Raw genomic sequence first — 17,934 nt, 5'->3', positions numbered from 1 at the left:
CATGAGACAGCTAACAGGTAAAGTCATGTCCAGTGTATATTTTGATAATGTGACATTTTTTATGTAGTTTAAATAATCGCAGTATATATTTTAGCATTTTTGATCACTAAAAGAAGCCTAACTAGCTAATGTTAGCCAGCTAGTTGCTGGGATTAGCTAACGTTAGTGGCTAGCTAACATTACTGGCTCAATGAGCTAGCTAAATAAATACATATCGATGTCTTAGACTTTGCATTCTATTCTAAGAAAACTCACTCTTTCTTGTAGGTCTGAATTAGTCAATTGGCGACAGAAACCATGGCTGAAGCAATAGATTATACCCAAGAAAGCTCAATGTCCTCGGACCCACAGTTATACATCATATGCCAGGAAGACAATAAGCAAAATCTCATGACAGTTAGTAAGGATGGCCTCCAGTCAGCTGACACTATAAGACAACTCCGGATGAAATTACATCATGACAATTTCTGAGATGCAACCAATCGACTTACTGAGATACTTCAAGGAGAGTTGCCTCAGCAATTCTTATGGCATAGGAACTGCCGAGCAAAATACATGAATAAACATGAAATAGAAAGGAAATTGAAGGCAGAAAAAAGATACCAAACAAAGTTCGTCTGCATCCACCCCAACTCCGCAAAATTTTAGTCTACCGAGCAAAATACCTCCAATAGATTGGAAGCAGAGTATCTTTTGCCACCAAGATCAGAAAGAAAAACTACATCTCATACAAGAAATGAAAGTCAGCAACAGAATCCTACAAGCAGTAAAGTGTGATTCATTCTTAAGAGTGCGACTAGCTTGAGTAAATGATCTTATAGCTGCAGAAGGAAGTTATCACATGACTTGCAAAAACAGGTTTGAACGTAGGACTAAACGCATGGAGTCACTTCCGAGCACGGAAATGCCATTAGAGTGGATCTGCCAAGAACTTGAACAATCAGCAAAGCAAGCGGATATTCTGGATCTTGTACATGTGTGGGACCGGTACTCTACACTAGCTAATGAGGCTCAATTAGATATACCATCTAGATTTCTAAGCCGAAGGAACTCCTTCAAGGAACAAATAGCTGATCGTCTTGAGGGCATATACGACTTTGTTGTACTGCATGATCAGCCTCGAAATTAACCTTGTACCGTCTTGGTTCCATCCAAATACCGGCACATTCCAGTATCAGCAATGGTGAAAGATGACACCTCCAATATTCATAGAGTATTCCTACATTCAAACATAAGGATCAAGATATGTTCCTGAACATGGTCCATGTGGCATTGCATATCCGAAGAAATATGATCTCACATCCAAAACAAGAGGGGATAGACATCAGTGAAAACAGAGCAATAGACAGCATACCCAACAGTTTGTACATGTTCCTCAACTTGTTACTAGGTGGTCAGCGCCTGCTGGGGGATGACGTTGAAAATTATGATAATAACACAGCCGAACGACAGCTTAATTCAATTCAATTTCATTTATATAGTGTCTAATACAACAGATGTTGTCTCTAGACGCTTTCCAGAGACCCAGAACATAAACCCCCAAGCACATATTACATAAACAATGGCAGGTAAAAACTCCCCTAGTGGGAGAAAAGCCTTAAGCCAAACAGTGGCAAGGAAAAAGCAGGTTTCTTGTACATGTTCCTCAACTTGTTACTAGGTGGTCAGCGCCTGCTGGGGGATGACGTTGAAAATTATGATAATAACACAGCCGAACGACAGCTTAATTCAATTCAATTTCATTTATATAGTGTCTAATACAACAGATGTTGTCTCTAGACGCTTTCCAGAGACCCAGAACATAAACCCCCAAGCACATATTACATAAACAATGGCAGGTAAAAACTCCCCTAGTGGGAGAAAAGCCTTAAGCCAAACAGTGGCAAGGAAAAACTCCCCTTTAGGAGGGAAGAAACCTTGAGCAGGACCTGGATCATAAGGGGGGACACTCCTGCCGAAGATCCTCAGCATTGCACAGGATCTTATGTACACAGCTAGTGGAGACAAGTTCCTCACTCCGAAGCACATAGGACTGGCCAGTACCCTTCATCAAGCTACACGTTCGAAGGAGTTGGTGAACATGTTTCACCAGGCAGGTCATGTTATGAGTTACCGTGAGGTAATCAAACTTGACACTGCACTGGCTAAGACGACCTTGGAGACCATGGGGGATGATGGTGCCGTTGTTCCACAAAATCTGATCAAGGGTCGCTTTGTTCATTTCTCAGCGGACAATGTTGACATCAACGAATACACTCTGGACGGAAAAGGGACATTCCATGCCACTCAAGTGGCCGCCTGGCAATGTGGTCCACCTGAAGGTGATCTCCTTGAAGGAATTGATCTTTACTCCAAGTCAGAAACCCTCAATATCCCCAAGGCAATGACGAATATCATACCTGCACCAAAGAGGAATCACAGAGCGGCCATTCAGTGGTGTAGTAGTAGCAGACTGTTTCACACAGCCATCTGAACAATGATGCATAACTGTGGGTCCGAGGACATTAAGCTTTCTTGGGTATAATCTATTGCTTCAACCATGATTTCTGTCGCCAATTGACTAATTCAGACCTACAAGAAAGAGTGAGTTTTCTTAGAATACGAATGCAAAGTCTAAGACATCGATATGTTTTTATTTAGCTAGCTCATTGAGCCAGTAATGTTAGCTAGCCACTAACGTTAGCTAATCCCAGCAACTAGCTGGCTAACATTAGCTAGTTAGGCTTCTTTTAGTGATCAAAAATGCTAAAATATATACTGCGATTATTTAAACTACAGAAAACATGTCACATTATCAAAATATACACTGGACATGACTTTACCTGTTAGCTGTCTCATGTTTCTGATCAGCCGTTCTGAGAGGTGAGAGAAAAGCTAAGCTTGGGGGGTGGGGTGGGGTGATATTGGGGATGGCAAAGGTTCCATTCCAGCACATTTGATACATTTTACCTCAAAACAAAATACAAAGTAAGTAAAAGTAGCCTAATAATAATAATAATAATAACTGAGTTTATTCATAGTTAAAAACAACTATATTTGCAATATCAAAGCAGTTTCTTCACATTACATCTCAATTCTGAATATGGCATCGAATTGCCCATGTAGGAAAACGTACAAAAGCACTTTTAATTCATGTTTGTACCTTCTTTAGTCAAAAAGATGTACTGAAAAATAGATTTCAGCCTGTCTTGCCATGTTGGATTTCTCAATTTTGAAGCATTTTGGGACATTTTTGAGCTTCATATACAACAGATTTGGATTCAGCACCCCTTAATACCCCTAGAAATGTTGTATATTATAAATATTCACAAAATGCCTTCAGCACTTTAAATAAGCACATTTTCAGAAATTCTGCCTAGACTAGGCCACATTGAGAAGGCACTGAAGGCACCCCCCCCCCCCCACACACACACACACACGGAGATGCTCTAGTCTAGACCTTTGAAAGGTTTTATTTTTAGTGGAGTAATCAATGTTATTCATTTTACCTGCAGCAGCTGATCGGTGTTGGAACTTTATAATTGACCCTGTTTTTATTTCACAGATGAAAACATCCATCCATCATTTTCCCTTACCTGCGTTATCCTGCTCAGGGTCATAAGGGTCATCAGTCCAAGCTGTCCATAGGAAAAAGAAAAACACACAAATGCATTCAATTTAGAATCACAAATGAAGGCATGTTTTTCACATGTGGTCTCTCCCAGAAAATCTTGGTGACATCATACCCAATGATCTTTAGAGTTAAGACATTCTCATACTCTCATACTAGTAACTGTGGACATGCAAACCCACCTCCTTGTTCTAATCTGCAGAAGTGTCCACCCATACTACCATGACAGGGTAATTGCAAGATTGCCTGAAAAATGTCTGGAACTGAAAATAGAAGCAAGAATTAGTGTAGGCTTTGTAATGAATACTGTATATCTAGCAGAGGAATAAGGCTCAACCTCGCTGCTGACAGATCAATAGAATAATCCCTGCTACTTAGGACAAATTCAGATACTGAAGAGTGAAAAAATAAAAAATAAACCAAAGGAAGAGCCGCCTTTATATATTCACCAACCAAATTATGTCAGAGGCCATTTATTTTAATGAAGCACCATAAACCACTGCTGCACAATCTGTCTCTTGCCAAATAAACATGTTAAGGCAAACAACAGTGCACATAGTCACAAAGGCATCTAAATCAGTCTTGTCCTTTTTGAATAATTTAGTTCCAAACTACAATGCAAGAGAAAAATGTGCCATACTTGGAAAAATAGTAGATGAATGATCAACAGTAGTGTAGTAAAGTAAAAAATTGTCATTTACTTCTTATTAGCTCTATGCACTAGCGGAGCAGGCGGGGGGGCAGAGGGGGCGGCCGCCCCGGGCCCACTGCTCCGGGGGGCCCACGCCGAAGAGAAAAAAAAAGTGTTCTGAATAAAATAAGGAAAGTTGGACTATATAACAATTGCGTTCATAAGGATAAAGGTGTTTAAAAAATAAAAATGAAAGAAATAGTGCCATGGTTGACATTCCCCCCAGCCTTCAGTTTCTGTCTTGCCCCGCCTGTGTCCCATCTGCCCTGATTGTGTCTGCACCTGTGTCTCGTCATTTCTCGTTATCCGCACAGTATATCTTGTCTTGTCATTCCTTTGTCCCCTGTCGGACCGTACTGTTTCTTCCTCCATGTCTCCTCGCAGTTTTTCTGATCCTGGTTTTTGTCTTGATCCTGCCCAGCAGAGCTTTGTTTTTGCCTTTGTTAAATTAAACCCTTTTTTTGTTGCAACTCCTGGCTCCTGCTCGCCTGCACTTGGGTCCTAGCAAACCAAACCATGACAAATAGTCCCTTCTCCCCTTGTGTGTCCGCCTGTCATGCACGGGTTCGTGCGCGCATGTCGTCTGTTTACTTTTAAGCCTGATTTATGGTTCTGCGTTACACCAACGCAGAGCCTACGGCGTAGGGTACGCGTCGCCGCGTACCCTACGCCGTAAGCTCTGCGTTGGTGTAACGCGGAACCATAAATCAGCCTTTAGCCAGTTGTTGCATCAGAAGTAGCAGGAAAGTCATGCTGAGTTTCAGCAGGCTGAAATGATTAAAAACTATCTCCGGGCTGCATGGACGATGCCTCAAACCTCACCTTGCTCTCAATCGAGAGGGACAACGCCATTGATGAGCGCAAAATGATTGAAAGGTTTGCGGCGATGAAGAACCGGCTGATCGTTAAATGGGTACCCCCCCCCTGGATGGAAATATGTTTTGTTGTGGTTCTCTGCCCATCGCTGGATGAAACTATCATTGGTAAGCTGTCATAATATTAATTATATTTCTGAGAACATTGTCATGACGCTGAATATATGGCCTTTCCTATATTGTTTGTTGCTGTTTGACCGCCGTGTCGCGCCGTCATTGTGTTAAATACATGTCGTCGCACATTGTAAACTGTTGTGTAGGTTGAACACGTGTGTCTGAATTGTGCTACTCGGATCCGACATCTATGGCTAAGATGAAAACTTATCCTTAAAAATAAAAATATCCCCACGATAAGTCATAATTATGAGATAAAATTCGAAATTATGAGATAGAAAGTCGAAATTATGAGATAGAAAGTCGAAATTATGAGATAGAAGGTCATAATTATGAGATAAAAAGTTGAAAGTATGAGATAGAAAGTGGAAAGTATGAGATAAAAAGTTGAAATTATGACTTTTTATGTCATAATTATGACTTACAGTACCGTGGGGATATTTTTATTTTTAAGGCTAACATTTCGTCTTATTTTTTTCTTTTACTGGCGGAAATGAGCTTCCATAGACATCACTGGATGTCACTCGATTTTTATCTCCAGTTTGATACTTATATCTTAAAGTCTGCATTAGGCTTATAATTAGGTTTGACATAATGACTGGTAAATCCATGGTGCTAGAACCTCATGTGATGGTTCTGACCGTGTCGCCTGCTGCTGTGGTTGTGTGTCATAGGGGCTGATCTGTGGCATTTTTTTAGCGATTATGTTTTAACGGGGATGTTTAGGCCACAAGGGCCCATCTAGAATGCTTCGCCCCCCCTAGGCTGGGACCCCTGCTCCGCCCCTGGCTCTATGCCATTTGATTTCACGCATCTTATTATAATGAGCAGACTTTTCTTGTGCAGCCCCCCCTTATGGCGTTAACAGTGCATTCACTTGGACTGAGAGGTTATTGTGAGTTCTGCAAACTGACCTTTTCATTCGAGTACTTGAATATATTTCAGACTGACCAGAGAATTAAACAAGGTCACGCACTTTCAGTGCCAAACCCCAACGATACTGAAACTCTGACTCATGGTTATATCAATATCCTCATTTGCAACTGATGTATTCCCATGGATTGCATGTCCATCAGATAACTTTTTTACCGCTGCATCATCTCATAGTAAAATGTCAATAATGATATGTGACGGACAGAGTCTCTGTTGTCATGGAGGAGTGAAAATACAAATGCAAAGGTCAGGGGAACACCTTAGACTCAGTATTGTTTCTGTCAGTCACTTTGGAAAAGTTGCAAGAATGTTGGGAGTTTCTTTGTTGCTTCTCTGTTCTTGCTAGATTAGAAATCTTCAAACTGGGAACATTGTGTCATTTTGTTGATGTTTATCTATTTACTGGTCTACTGAGTGTTAGACCTGTTTCTGTCCAGTTTTAACATCGCTGTGTTGCAGAACAGCAATGCTTTGCCCACCCTTTACACATTGTCATGGGGATTTTTCCAGGACCTTTTACGGTTCCAGAGTAGGGATGTTAACAATTATTCGATTTTCGATTAATTGCCGTTATGAAATTACCCGATTAAAATTAACGATTACAATTAATCTATTTATTTATTTTTTTCGTTCAATTTCACCAGCTGGTATTACGCCCGGACCACATTTAATGCGACACAACGCGCCGCGGCGCGCACATAAAGTTAGAAGAAAGAGACGGCGGATATGTTTGGTTTTAGTAACATGCTCAGGCAATGAGTCTGCAATGGCCCAGACGGGAGACACATGTAGCTCAGTGCTTAACTTTTATTTTTAATCCACTCTATATTCTTCTGGTTGTTCTCCGATATGCTCCCCTAAAGCCTGAATTATGGTTCCGCCTTAAATCGACGCAGAGCCGCCGCCGTAGCCTATGGCGTAGGCTCTGCGTTGTTGTAACGCGGACCATAAATCAGCCTTCACCCGGTACATACATAGGTTTCTCTAAACATCTGTTCCCGCTACAGTTTTAACTAAAAGAAAATGTGCTCCAATACAGCAGGTCTCATCATTTTATTTTGAACACTGCCAAAACTCTAACTTAAAACGTAACTAGAACTTAAAATTTGCTTGACACAAATGACACTATTATGGCTGCTGCTACTACTAATAGCCTTGAAGTGCACTTTATATTATATTCCTTGTGGTACAAAAATGTCTTTTTGTTACTTTTGTATCAAATAAATATTTGATTAAGGAATACATTAAAATGTCCTTTGTATTTTATATAAGCAAAAAAAATTATGTTTGTATCTCAGATGGGGGAAAAACGCCTCTTATCAACTAATTGATGATCGATCGATAAGGTTATCAACTGTCAATTAATGAAATAATCGATAATTTGCATCCCTATTCCAGAGTCCCACTTACATTCAAAACCAACACAGTAAGCTTCTGTTAGTGGAAGTGAGACTGTGATCGGTAGAAGGCAAATTCAGGCACTAAATTTTAACTTTTTCCAACAACTGCAAGATATTTTGGGTTGACATGTTGGACTGTTCTCTCTGCTACTGTCATCAAAACACCAGAGGTGTATAATCCAGGTGCCATGAAGTAAAAACCCTGCCATGTTTCTGGATCAGCCTTTACATTTAGAACAGGGGTTTTCACTAACGACCTACCTACATCTACCTTCAGAGGAACTGGTTTAGTGATTGGTTGGAACGACTGCTGGACTGGATTTTTACTTTATGGCACCTGGATTATACACCTCTGCAAAACACCAACTTCATGAACATCCAATAACGAGAAAAATCACCATCTTACCAGCATAGTTCCACAAGCCATTTTTTAAGATGCATGTTGCGTTATTAAAGCCGTTTGCCCTGATGTGTAGAAACTTCCAAATTGAGAAGAACAGACTTTGTGGATACTTTACTATGTTAGCGCCGAAGCGGTAAGTCTGGAAAATATCTGTTGCAGGTGATGTAAATAGAGTAGATAATCCTCTAGAGAATTCATGACCAAATGTGCATGCAACACAACACTTACTGGGTATCTGTCAATGACTCTGTACTGACAGCAATGCAAGTGCATCTGCTGCAGATATCAACACAAAAACATCATCATTTACATATAAGTCAGCTGTCGTCAGTGTACTGGGGATAAAATGACAGATGTCTACAAAAAAAAGGCCTGTTAAAAAATCATAATGACTATTTAGCAAAAAATGAAGTCATGTGGGAAATAGGAGGGTATGTTGTAGCAAGATGCTGCAGATAATGAGCCCTTGATAGGCTGACGTAAACAAACCTTTATAAAAACTGACATTTGGAGCATTCAGGTGTCTGTTTCAACAGCGCAAAGAGGAAAATATGAAAGCAATGGGCTTAGAGATGCAATTGTTGATACAAAAGGGTTGTAAAACGTTTTTGAAAAAATGTCAAATTCAGTAGTTTTCAGTGAAAGAGACTACAAATGCTAAGCTTTCAAGAGAGTTATTAATCTTTCCAGAAGTCTATGTTTCAACAAGATTTACCCAAGATCAGAGCATGCAATGTTCTGGGAAATACAAGTATGTTACATGTCAAGGTCCATGACACCCAGTTAGATTAGGAGGATTATCCAGTTTATAAAATTTACAATTTCTATGAGAGAAATAACAGAAGAAAACCTTCTTGTCCATAGGAACATGGAAGCACAACTAACAAAATTACTGAAAAGTGAGAAGTTGTCTTTTCCGGACATAGAAATTACATCTAAATAAAGACGTCCATTGACCTCTAAACGTCTTTTTTGGGGCTAAATCTGGACCATGTCAGATGGGCTAAAGACAGGCCTATATTGAATGTCTTTTTCAGGGATAAATAAGGGCTATGACGGGCCCACCATAAAACACCCAGGAAAAGACGTCCATGGACGTCTTGTGTTTGGTTTTTAAAACTGCATCCAAATAAACTCTAGAACAATGTTTTTTCTCTCAATGGATGACACCAAAGTGGAGTTGTTGGTCCTTAATTTCCAGTGCCATGCCCGACAAACACCAAACTGCCTATCAGATGGATTGGATCGATAATGATTTGGGGTTATTTTGGAGTACCTGGATACCTGGATTTTGGAGGACCTGGATACATTGCAGTGTGTTAGTGAGGCCAGTGAGAAGTTAAAGCTTTGTCAAACTAGGGTCACGCAACAGTACAATGATCCAAAGCCCCAACAAAACAACTGTATGTTAGAACTACTGAAAAGTGAAAAAGTCAAGGGTTTGGAATATTCTAGTGAAAGTCAAGACCTGAATTCATAGAAATGGGAGAGCTGTGCATGAGTGAATTGGAGTAATACAGGAAAGAGGAAAAGCACAAGATTCCTCCACAAAAAATAGAAACTACTACTTCCGATTACTGCCTCTAAAGCTGGATCTACACTTTTGCAGCTCACATGAGTTTTTCGTTTTTAATTAAACAATAGCATGGTTAAAAAAAAAAAGTATATTGTTGTATCTCTTGGCCTATTTAACTGAAACTAAAACCCTGAAACTAAAACTTTTTTTATCATACTTTCCCACATAAATGAATTGAATTGGTTATAACTTTTCCACAAGACTGCATTTCGTGAATGACTGTTTCTGACTTTGATGCTACCACGGACTGTGATTTTGCCAGGATGCCATGGTTCCTATCATCAGTGCAATGAGTCTTCAATGCAGCAGTTAAACTTGGGGAAATGGTGTAATTTTATTTTTGTTCCAATATCAAACCAATGAGTCTGTGACCATAGCTGACCATTCTGATTGGACTTTATTTCAGCTTTCATGATTGAAAGCCCTGTTATTTTTAAGTTCTCTCAAAGCCATTTAAACTTTTATAATGTCATATTTTACAGTCAGGGGCAATTTTGTTTTCAATAACCAAGTCAGCTGACAGCGTTTTCCTTTTTTTCTTGGAAGTGTATTTTATGAAAGGGGAATATTTGCCTGACAAAAAAACAAAGATGCTGCCTTTCTCTTAACAAGCTTGTAAGAAAAATATCACAAGCGGTGTGACTGTTAGCACATACAGATAATAAATTGTTAAATACAGAACACAAAAAACCTGCTACCCACAAGAGATCACATAAACATAGCTTTACTGTATGTGCCTGTATACACACATACACACGCGCATGCTCATATACTCACACACACACACACTGAGTTGTTTTTTGATAATGGCTTTGTGTCAGCAAATAACGGATGCCTCCTAACAGCCCCATTTATTCCCATCTCCAGCTAGCCTATGCTGTCCAAACAGCAGCATGAAACAAAGGATTGAAAACAACAAGGGGAGACAAACACATCAATCTGCTACCAAACCACACAAGCGCACACAGCCACATGAAACAAACACCCATACCTACCACACAGATATAGCCTAATAGAGAGAGTGGAGACGTAGCTTTTGAGGGTTCTTAACTCATCTGTGGTCATGGTTCGATGTGTGAAGGATATTGAATAGCAATTGGAAAAGGGCTAATTTTCACAAACTCGCACAAGTAGGTTTGAGGGAAACCCTAAATCAAAGCGTGTACACAACTCACCATATGAGGCACTTTTACAATCGCCGCTTCGGCGTGCCAATATCTTCCTCCTCTCTTCAGGTGTTCTCCGTTGTGAAGGAAAAGAAGCGAAGGGCATAAGAATCCTGAGTGCACATCAATCAGCCATCACAGTACTGTGTCTCTGAGGCTCAGTGGGCCATCAGAGATGAAGTGTAATAAAGAGGGAGGACCTTTGATTGGAGCGGAGGCTCAATATGACTCTGCACTAAGAATTGAATGGGGTGCAGGAATGCTGAAGCCTCGGGGATCATACGACTAGGATATTTGATATAGGCACAGCGCTGTTTTATCTTCAAGCGCTCAAATGAATGTGTCACTGTGAAGAAGAGAGATCAGACTCCCTAAACGTGCACACAGACAGCACGAACACATGCTTACTTGTTGTCTTTGGCTCAGACTGTAGCTGAACTGAACCCATGGGCTCCTGCAAAGATGAAAACTAAATGCTGTTATTCATATTTGTTTGCAATTAAACTCTTTTCTCTCATTATTGTTCCTCTGCTGCGGCCTCCGTCTCATGTCCTCATGCTGAATGAATGCTAATTTTCATTTCCCTTCACCACATTTAGTATTACACAGACACTCACTCCCTGATTTCTCAGTTAACCGTTTGATACTTTAACAGAATTCGAACACGGGAAGCCATCAAATCAAACAATGGAACAAATAAAAGTCAAATATCCTGTAGAAACACACACTTTGGAGTAAAACAACAACACGGCCAGCTAATGTGAATGAGCTTGTGCTAAACACTGCTTTGTGCCCATGTGGCAGCCATTGATTAAAGGGCCTTGTCAGCTTGTTCGTCCCTTCACGTTTCCATTGTACCACTGATAAGGACTTTGCATTCACATTCAACTAAAGGGAGTTGGCTAATTAAAACTGGTGACAGCCAGATTCAGGATACAAAGGCATTGGTGTCCCCATTGCAGATTTGCATATACAATTATAGTTGTTTTCTTATTATTTTGAAGTTGGCCCACACTGTGAAGAGGAACGGTTCTTTGAGCGTGTTGTCTTTACTGCTGTAAATCTTTACTTCATAGGTCACTTTCACCATCTTACAGTCACGCTGTATGTAGTGGATTTGATTTATTAAATCTTTAGTATTAGATTGTTTTAGTAGGAATTCTGCTGCTCTGCACAAGCTTCTATATAACACCCCCACATGGAGTAATTCAAATATTCTGTCTTGAGCTGCCAGCTTGTGAAAACATGTTTTTGTGTCTAGTTTGAAACGTTACTTTGAAATGCAAATGAAAAGTAAATGCATTTTTTTTTTGTTATGGTTATACCTGGCATTGTTACAACTTAATCATTTAGAACCGCCACAGACTCTGCTTCAAATTGTAAATGTATTTAGACTAATGTGGATGGGCAAAAAAAATTAGGCGGGAGCTCGTTTAGGCAGCCATCTCAAGCCACGTGTTCATGCTTGCTTTCATCCCTCTCTATGGTTCATTCTAGTCACTCCATCTCATTCTAAGACCCTAATAAAAGGGTGAGAGCTGCTTGTCTCTCAGATGCTTTCTGAGGTCATTCAAGTTCACTGCTGCTCTCAACCCCCTCCACCTCAGCTTCCACCTCTAGGACAGTTTTTCACCCTGATTTCCCAACATAAATCGAATAAATCTGGATTAATTGGAGCCTAGTTACCAAAACTAATACTGGCTTCAACTGAACATAAGCCTTTGAAAATAATGACAGCATTGTAGCAATTTGTGTCACGGAGTCTTAAAGGGGACCTATTGTGAAAAACAGGTTTTTTTTCCAGGTTCCGGACGCACCCGTCGCTGTTCTCGAGGTGGTCCCGGACGCACCCGTCCCTATTCCAGCGGTGGCCCCGGACACACCTCAGCCGGCGCCGAGGACCCGGTGTCCCCCAAAGCCGACCCCTCGGATTCTGTCCGCGCCCCAGCCGGCACCTAGGGACCCCTGCCCAGGACTCGGCTCACGCCTCAGCCCAATCCAAGGTCCCTGCCCGCGCCACGGCCCAAGGTCCCGAGAACACCCATCTGCCCAGTCCTGAGAACGTCCATCTGCCCCATCTGCTCAGTCCCGAGAGTGTCCCTCTGACCCGTCGGCTCAGTCCCTAGAGTGTCCCCTGATCTGTCTCGTCGGTCTACCCGGCCTAGTACCCAGGCCCCCTGAGCTCTGACTATGTGTTGGCCTGGTTTGAGCCCATCCACAGCCACACAGGTGTAAGCCTATAGCTGAATCTGTCATTGAAATGGTGCAAGGCTTGGGGTTAGACTTGTCAAACTGTTGTGGCCAAAGTTACGTTAACGCTAACAACATGTACGGCAAATACAGCGGGCTCCAGGTGCACTTGAAAAAACATTGCATTGATAATTGCTGTGAGGAGGTTAACTTTTTTGAAATGCTGCAGTCCATATATATATATATATATATATATACATATATATATATATATATATATATATATATATATATATATATATATTTTGCAGTGTGCATCAACACATCATTGGAATACAGTTAACATTACATTAAATACACAGTTAAGCTGCTGCAAACTCTTGAGAGACATGGACTTAAGACAACATTTCCAAATGTTTATGATGCACTAAGACTGTTTTTAACCTTGCGTGTGTCTAACTGTGAGGGTGAGAGGTCGTTTTCTGTTTTGAAAAGGGTTAAAAATGAGCTGAGGACCACAATGTCACAGAGACGGCTCTCTGGACTTACTCTCTTGACCATTGAGCATGAACTTGTTAGTGGCATTGATTTTGATATTATACTCAAGTTTGCATAGTCAGAAAAGTCCAGAAAAAAGTATAAGATGTTAAATATATAAGTTGTGTTTGCCAAATGAAAGCATTTAAAATTTTTAAATGCACTTCCTCAATATTGAAAATTAAAATTAAAATTGTGTATTGTGCCAGATAGGATTTGTTTTTGTCTTGTCTTCTTGAGAGAGTCATGAGTAACATGTTGTTCTGTTTTAAAACAAGTTCAAAAATGAGCTTAGCCTATTTGAGCAAATTATACTGATACTGCATTTTATTTTTTCCTTGAGGTGGCAGCTCCATAAAAATGCTGGAAATTGTTTATCGCTGTTGAGAGAAAACTGCCAGATTTCAAAATGTTTAAATAATTTGATTGTCTTGTTGATTGGTGAGGATGGTTTCTGGTTAAAATGAGCTGACGAGCAAAATGCTTCTTGATGTGTCTGTGGACTTCTTCTGTGATCCATTACATCTGTTTTTGGGAATATGTGTTGTTAAAAAAACGTGTTTCATACCATATGTGAGTGATTGTCCTTAACAAGAAGACTAAGGGCCAAATCCACAAAAGGATTGCGCGGCTTTTGCGGCCGCTAAACCGGTGCAAATGAGACAAAAAGAGAGCGTCTAATTCACAAAGCACCCGCAAAGGGGGAATTGCTCCACAAACTGCGCTGCCAAGCAAATAGTGGCAGTCTGCGCCGGTACCATTTGCATGCATGCAAATTAGGTAATTCGGCGCAAAATTGCCCCCTTTCTATGCAAATAAGCCTCATTGCAAAAAGCGCCTAATTCACAAAGGCCAGGGCTATTTGCCACACGCAAAAATAGTGGAGCAAATACCGTCTTTCAGAAGCGTGTATTAAACTGCGCGCAAACTCCTCACTCCCCGTCTCTCTGTTTCTCTCTCTCAATGTCATTCAAGCCTGTGTGATACTGAATGATATTAAGGGTGAAATCTACAGTCAGACATGACTGTACACAGTCAGATCAAGTGGGGTTGTGGACTTATCTCGGATTTAAAAATAAAAATAACAGGACGGAGCTCAGGATTCATCCATACAGTAGGGGACAAACAATCCCACCATATAAACATATAAATCTAGAATGTGTGTGTTTAACAGCTTAATAATGTCATCACATATCACAACATATATCAGACTTAAAATAATAAAATAATAAATTAAAATAGCGCTGATCGTGTCCCTCTGTGTGAAGCTTAGTCAGTCAGGACTCTGGTGCTGCTGCTGCTGCTGCCGTGGTGACATGCGGGGAACCTCCTCACACTTTAGGACAGAACAAATGAGGGGCTGCGTTTAGGGAGCCCCACGGAGCCCCTAAAGGGACTCAGATTTATTTTTTCATATATATGAGTTTTACTCGCGCGTGAAACCTTTACGTGCAGGTGTATGGTGCCTAAATTAGGGTCCCGCGTTAAAACGACGCAGAGCTACGGCGTAGGGTACGCGGCGACGCGCACCTACGCCGTAGGCTCTGCGTTAAAGGAACGCAGAACCATAAACCCGCCCTGAGCAGCTCTGAGGGGAGACGGGAGAGGAGGAGAGGGAGCGGGGGGTGAAGCGGGGCTGCGGGGCCGTTTTCGTATCGCTTTCATACAGTGTACACATGCAGCTTTCATACGTGTAGCAAAACAAAGAACATTAATTACCATTAGATCCTGATCTGATCCCGATCCGGTGTTAATGAAGTTACCGGTGCTGTGCCTTGTGCGTAAATGCGCACAGCCTCTTAACATTTGACATTTCATTAGCTTATGTCATACAGACACTGAGGTCTTTTCTATCTATCTATCTATCTATCTATCTATCTATCTATCTATCTATCTATCTATCTATCTATCTATCTATCTATCTATCTATCTATCTATCTATCTATCTATCTATCTATCTATCTATCTATCTATCTATCTATCTATCTATCTGCACGCGGAAGTTGAGGCTATTGTGCTCTCTGCAGTTTTCATTATGGACCAATCTGTGTGCTGAAATACGGAGAACACTGGAAACAGCTCCGCTCACTCAGACAAGTGCAAATTGCACTCAGCCGCAAAACTTTATGGGCGTGTTTGCGCCGGTATATCATTAGAGCAAAATCTTTTGTGAATAGGACCTTAACGCAGGGCAAATTGCGGGCGCAAATGCAGCGCAATTCACAGCGCTATTTGCGGGCGCAATCTGTTCTTTGTGGATTTACCCCATAGTGCATTTATAGTTCAATGAGTATTTGGATATTTGTAAAATACACCTCATAGTTAGAATTTGAAGTATCGAGTATTTTACTGTAACTGTATATTACAGTAATGTATTCTGTATTTAGCCAGATTATGATGATACTGGGGTTGTGATGATGGGGCCCTTGATTATTGTTGCCCAGGGTACAGCAAAGTGTTAATCTGGCCGTGGTTTTAGGCCCCAGCGCACCCGAGACCACACAGGCCTGCAACAGGGGTTTTCGTTGCTCGTGTGTGTGTGTGTGTGTGTGTGTGTGTGTGTGTGTGTGTGTGTGTGTGTGTGTGTGTGTGTGTGTGTGTGTGTGTGTGTGTGTGTGTGTGAGTCCATTAGATTAGTTATGGTTGTCATGCTTTGAAATATTTTGTGTGTTACATACAAGTGACTAAAGTGTACTTAAAATAGATATCACTTTTGTTAAAACTTTTGTTAGAACCCAAATGCTTTTTTCAGATTTGTATTTATCATTTTCAACTTTAATAATACCTATAACTAAAACGAGTATTTAATTTCCAAAAGTTGTATTTTATTTACTATAGCCCAGGCCCCGTTTGTATTTACATGAGACGGCTGTTACACTTGTATCAACGGTTCAGGCTGCTGGTGGCAGTGTAATGGTGTGGGGATATTTTCCTGGCACACTTTGGGCCCCTTTTTTACCAACTGAGCATTGTTTAAAACACTACAGCCTACCCGAGTATTGTTGCTGACCATGTCCATCCCTTTGTGATCACAGCGTAGCCATCTTGTGCAGGTAACTTAAGGCCAAATCATCTCCATCTGGTTTCCTGACAGTGAGTCCTGACAGTGCCTTAAGAGCTTTGCCCCCCCTGTTACCTCCCTAATTGTAATGCTACTCTGACTACTTTGCTCAAAAGCTCCCTAGTGCATTGAAAAAAGGAATGTTTATTTTTTTCAACGAGAAAAGACCGAAAATACTTAGTTATGCCCCACCCCCACCCACATGCTGTGTGGGTGGGGGTGTGGCGGACCTCCTGCCGATGCTGCTGTGTGGATGAGAGGACGCGGGCAGCAGTGGAGAGAGCGAGCTGGCAAATGTACGCTGGTTAAATAAGCTTCCACAGCCCACTGGTGATATATTTCACTTATTTCAAGTCAGGAGGGAAAAGACAGCAAGAAGTCAGAAGAACAACCCTCAATTTCAGCTGAACCAATTGACATGTTTTTCTTATCTATTCAAAATTCCAGTGTAGCAACATAAGATGATACTCAATAAAATAAAAATCCTCTCTTTTAAGGTTAGATGAGTGAAGCTTTACAATTCATCTTATTTGATCTCTAATTGCAATTAACCACAGGATGGGGTAGGATATTTTGTTAAAAAGGAGAGTTAAAAGGGAAACAACACCTAATCTATTGACCTTTATTGGAAAGAAAAACAAGCCAACACTGCATGAGACACTTATTTTGATATTAATCTGACGTTCGGCCAACCTTCTGTCAAGAAGTGTGCGAGCTTCTTCAATAAAACTATATGTTTTGTGGCACAAATGTGTGCAGGAGAGCAACTCGGCAAGCAGTCAAGTGTCAGAAAGGAGTGAACTTCAGCAGGTTAGAGAGATGAAAGAGCCACCCCACCCCCCACCCCACTTTCTTTCTCTGCATCTACCAAAGTGGGAATCCACTTATTAGAAGATTCTGAGCTGTCAGCAGAATCGCACGCTGCAGGCATCCGTTCGGCTGCAGCAGTCAAACATACTCACACTTTACTACATCGATTCTTGTCAAGAAACGCCGTTCTATCACTGTGTTCATCAACTTATCTTACAATCTTTCTACCTGTAAGCATAATGTTGTGCAACTTCAGCTGCTCTCGCATCATTAACCGTGGGTGGCACCAAAGATTACATCATGTCGAGACCAGGGAACACTGATTACCGGACTGTGCACAGAGATGCCATAGTTTGTGGTATTTGATTTGATTTGCCATTAAAGAAATCAATTGGAACATCCTGAGCAAAAGAAAAAATGTAGGAACAACAGGCAAGGGATCCTGCTGTAAGTGATGCCTGCAGAAATACCTTGGAATCGCACAAAACTACAGCTAAAATATTGTTAAATCCATGGACGTGTTTGTTTGTGTCAGCTTTTTAGTCCTTAAAAGGGTAGAATACTGGAT

General features: G+C 41.0%; 1 long non-coding RNA gene across 1 annotated transcript in view; it reads right to left on the bottom strand.

Moving 5' to 3' along the window:
• Positions 1–3,787: 3,787 nt before the first annotated feature.
• The window catches only part of LOC133461253 (uncharacterized), a 55,788-nt gene continuing 41,641 nt past the window's right edge, over positions 3,788–17,934 (bottom strand). The window contains exon 3 of the long non-coding RNA XR_009784175.1: positions 3,788–3,873. This is a non-coding gene — a long non-coding RNA (uncharacterized LOC133461253). The remainder of the gene's footprint in view (positions 3,874–17,934) is intronic.

The sequence above is a fragment of the Cololabis saira genome, chromosome 15 (genome assembly GCF_033807715.1).
Source record: "Cololabis saira isolate AMF1-May2022 chromosome 15, fColSai1.1, whole genome shotgun sequence".
Classification (NCBI taxonomy): Eukaryota; Metazoa; Chordata; class Actinopteri; order Beloniformes; family Belonidae; genus Cololabis; species Cololabis saira.
The sequence above is the reverse complement of the archived record's forward strand: the minus strand, read 5'-3'. Positions and strand labels throughout refer to the sequence as shown.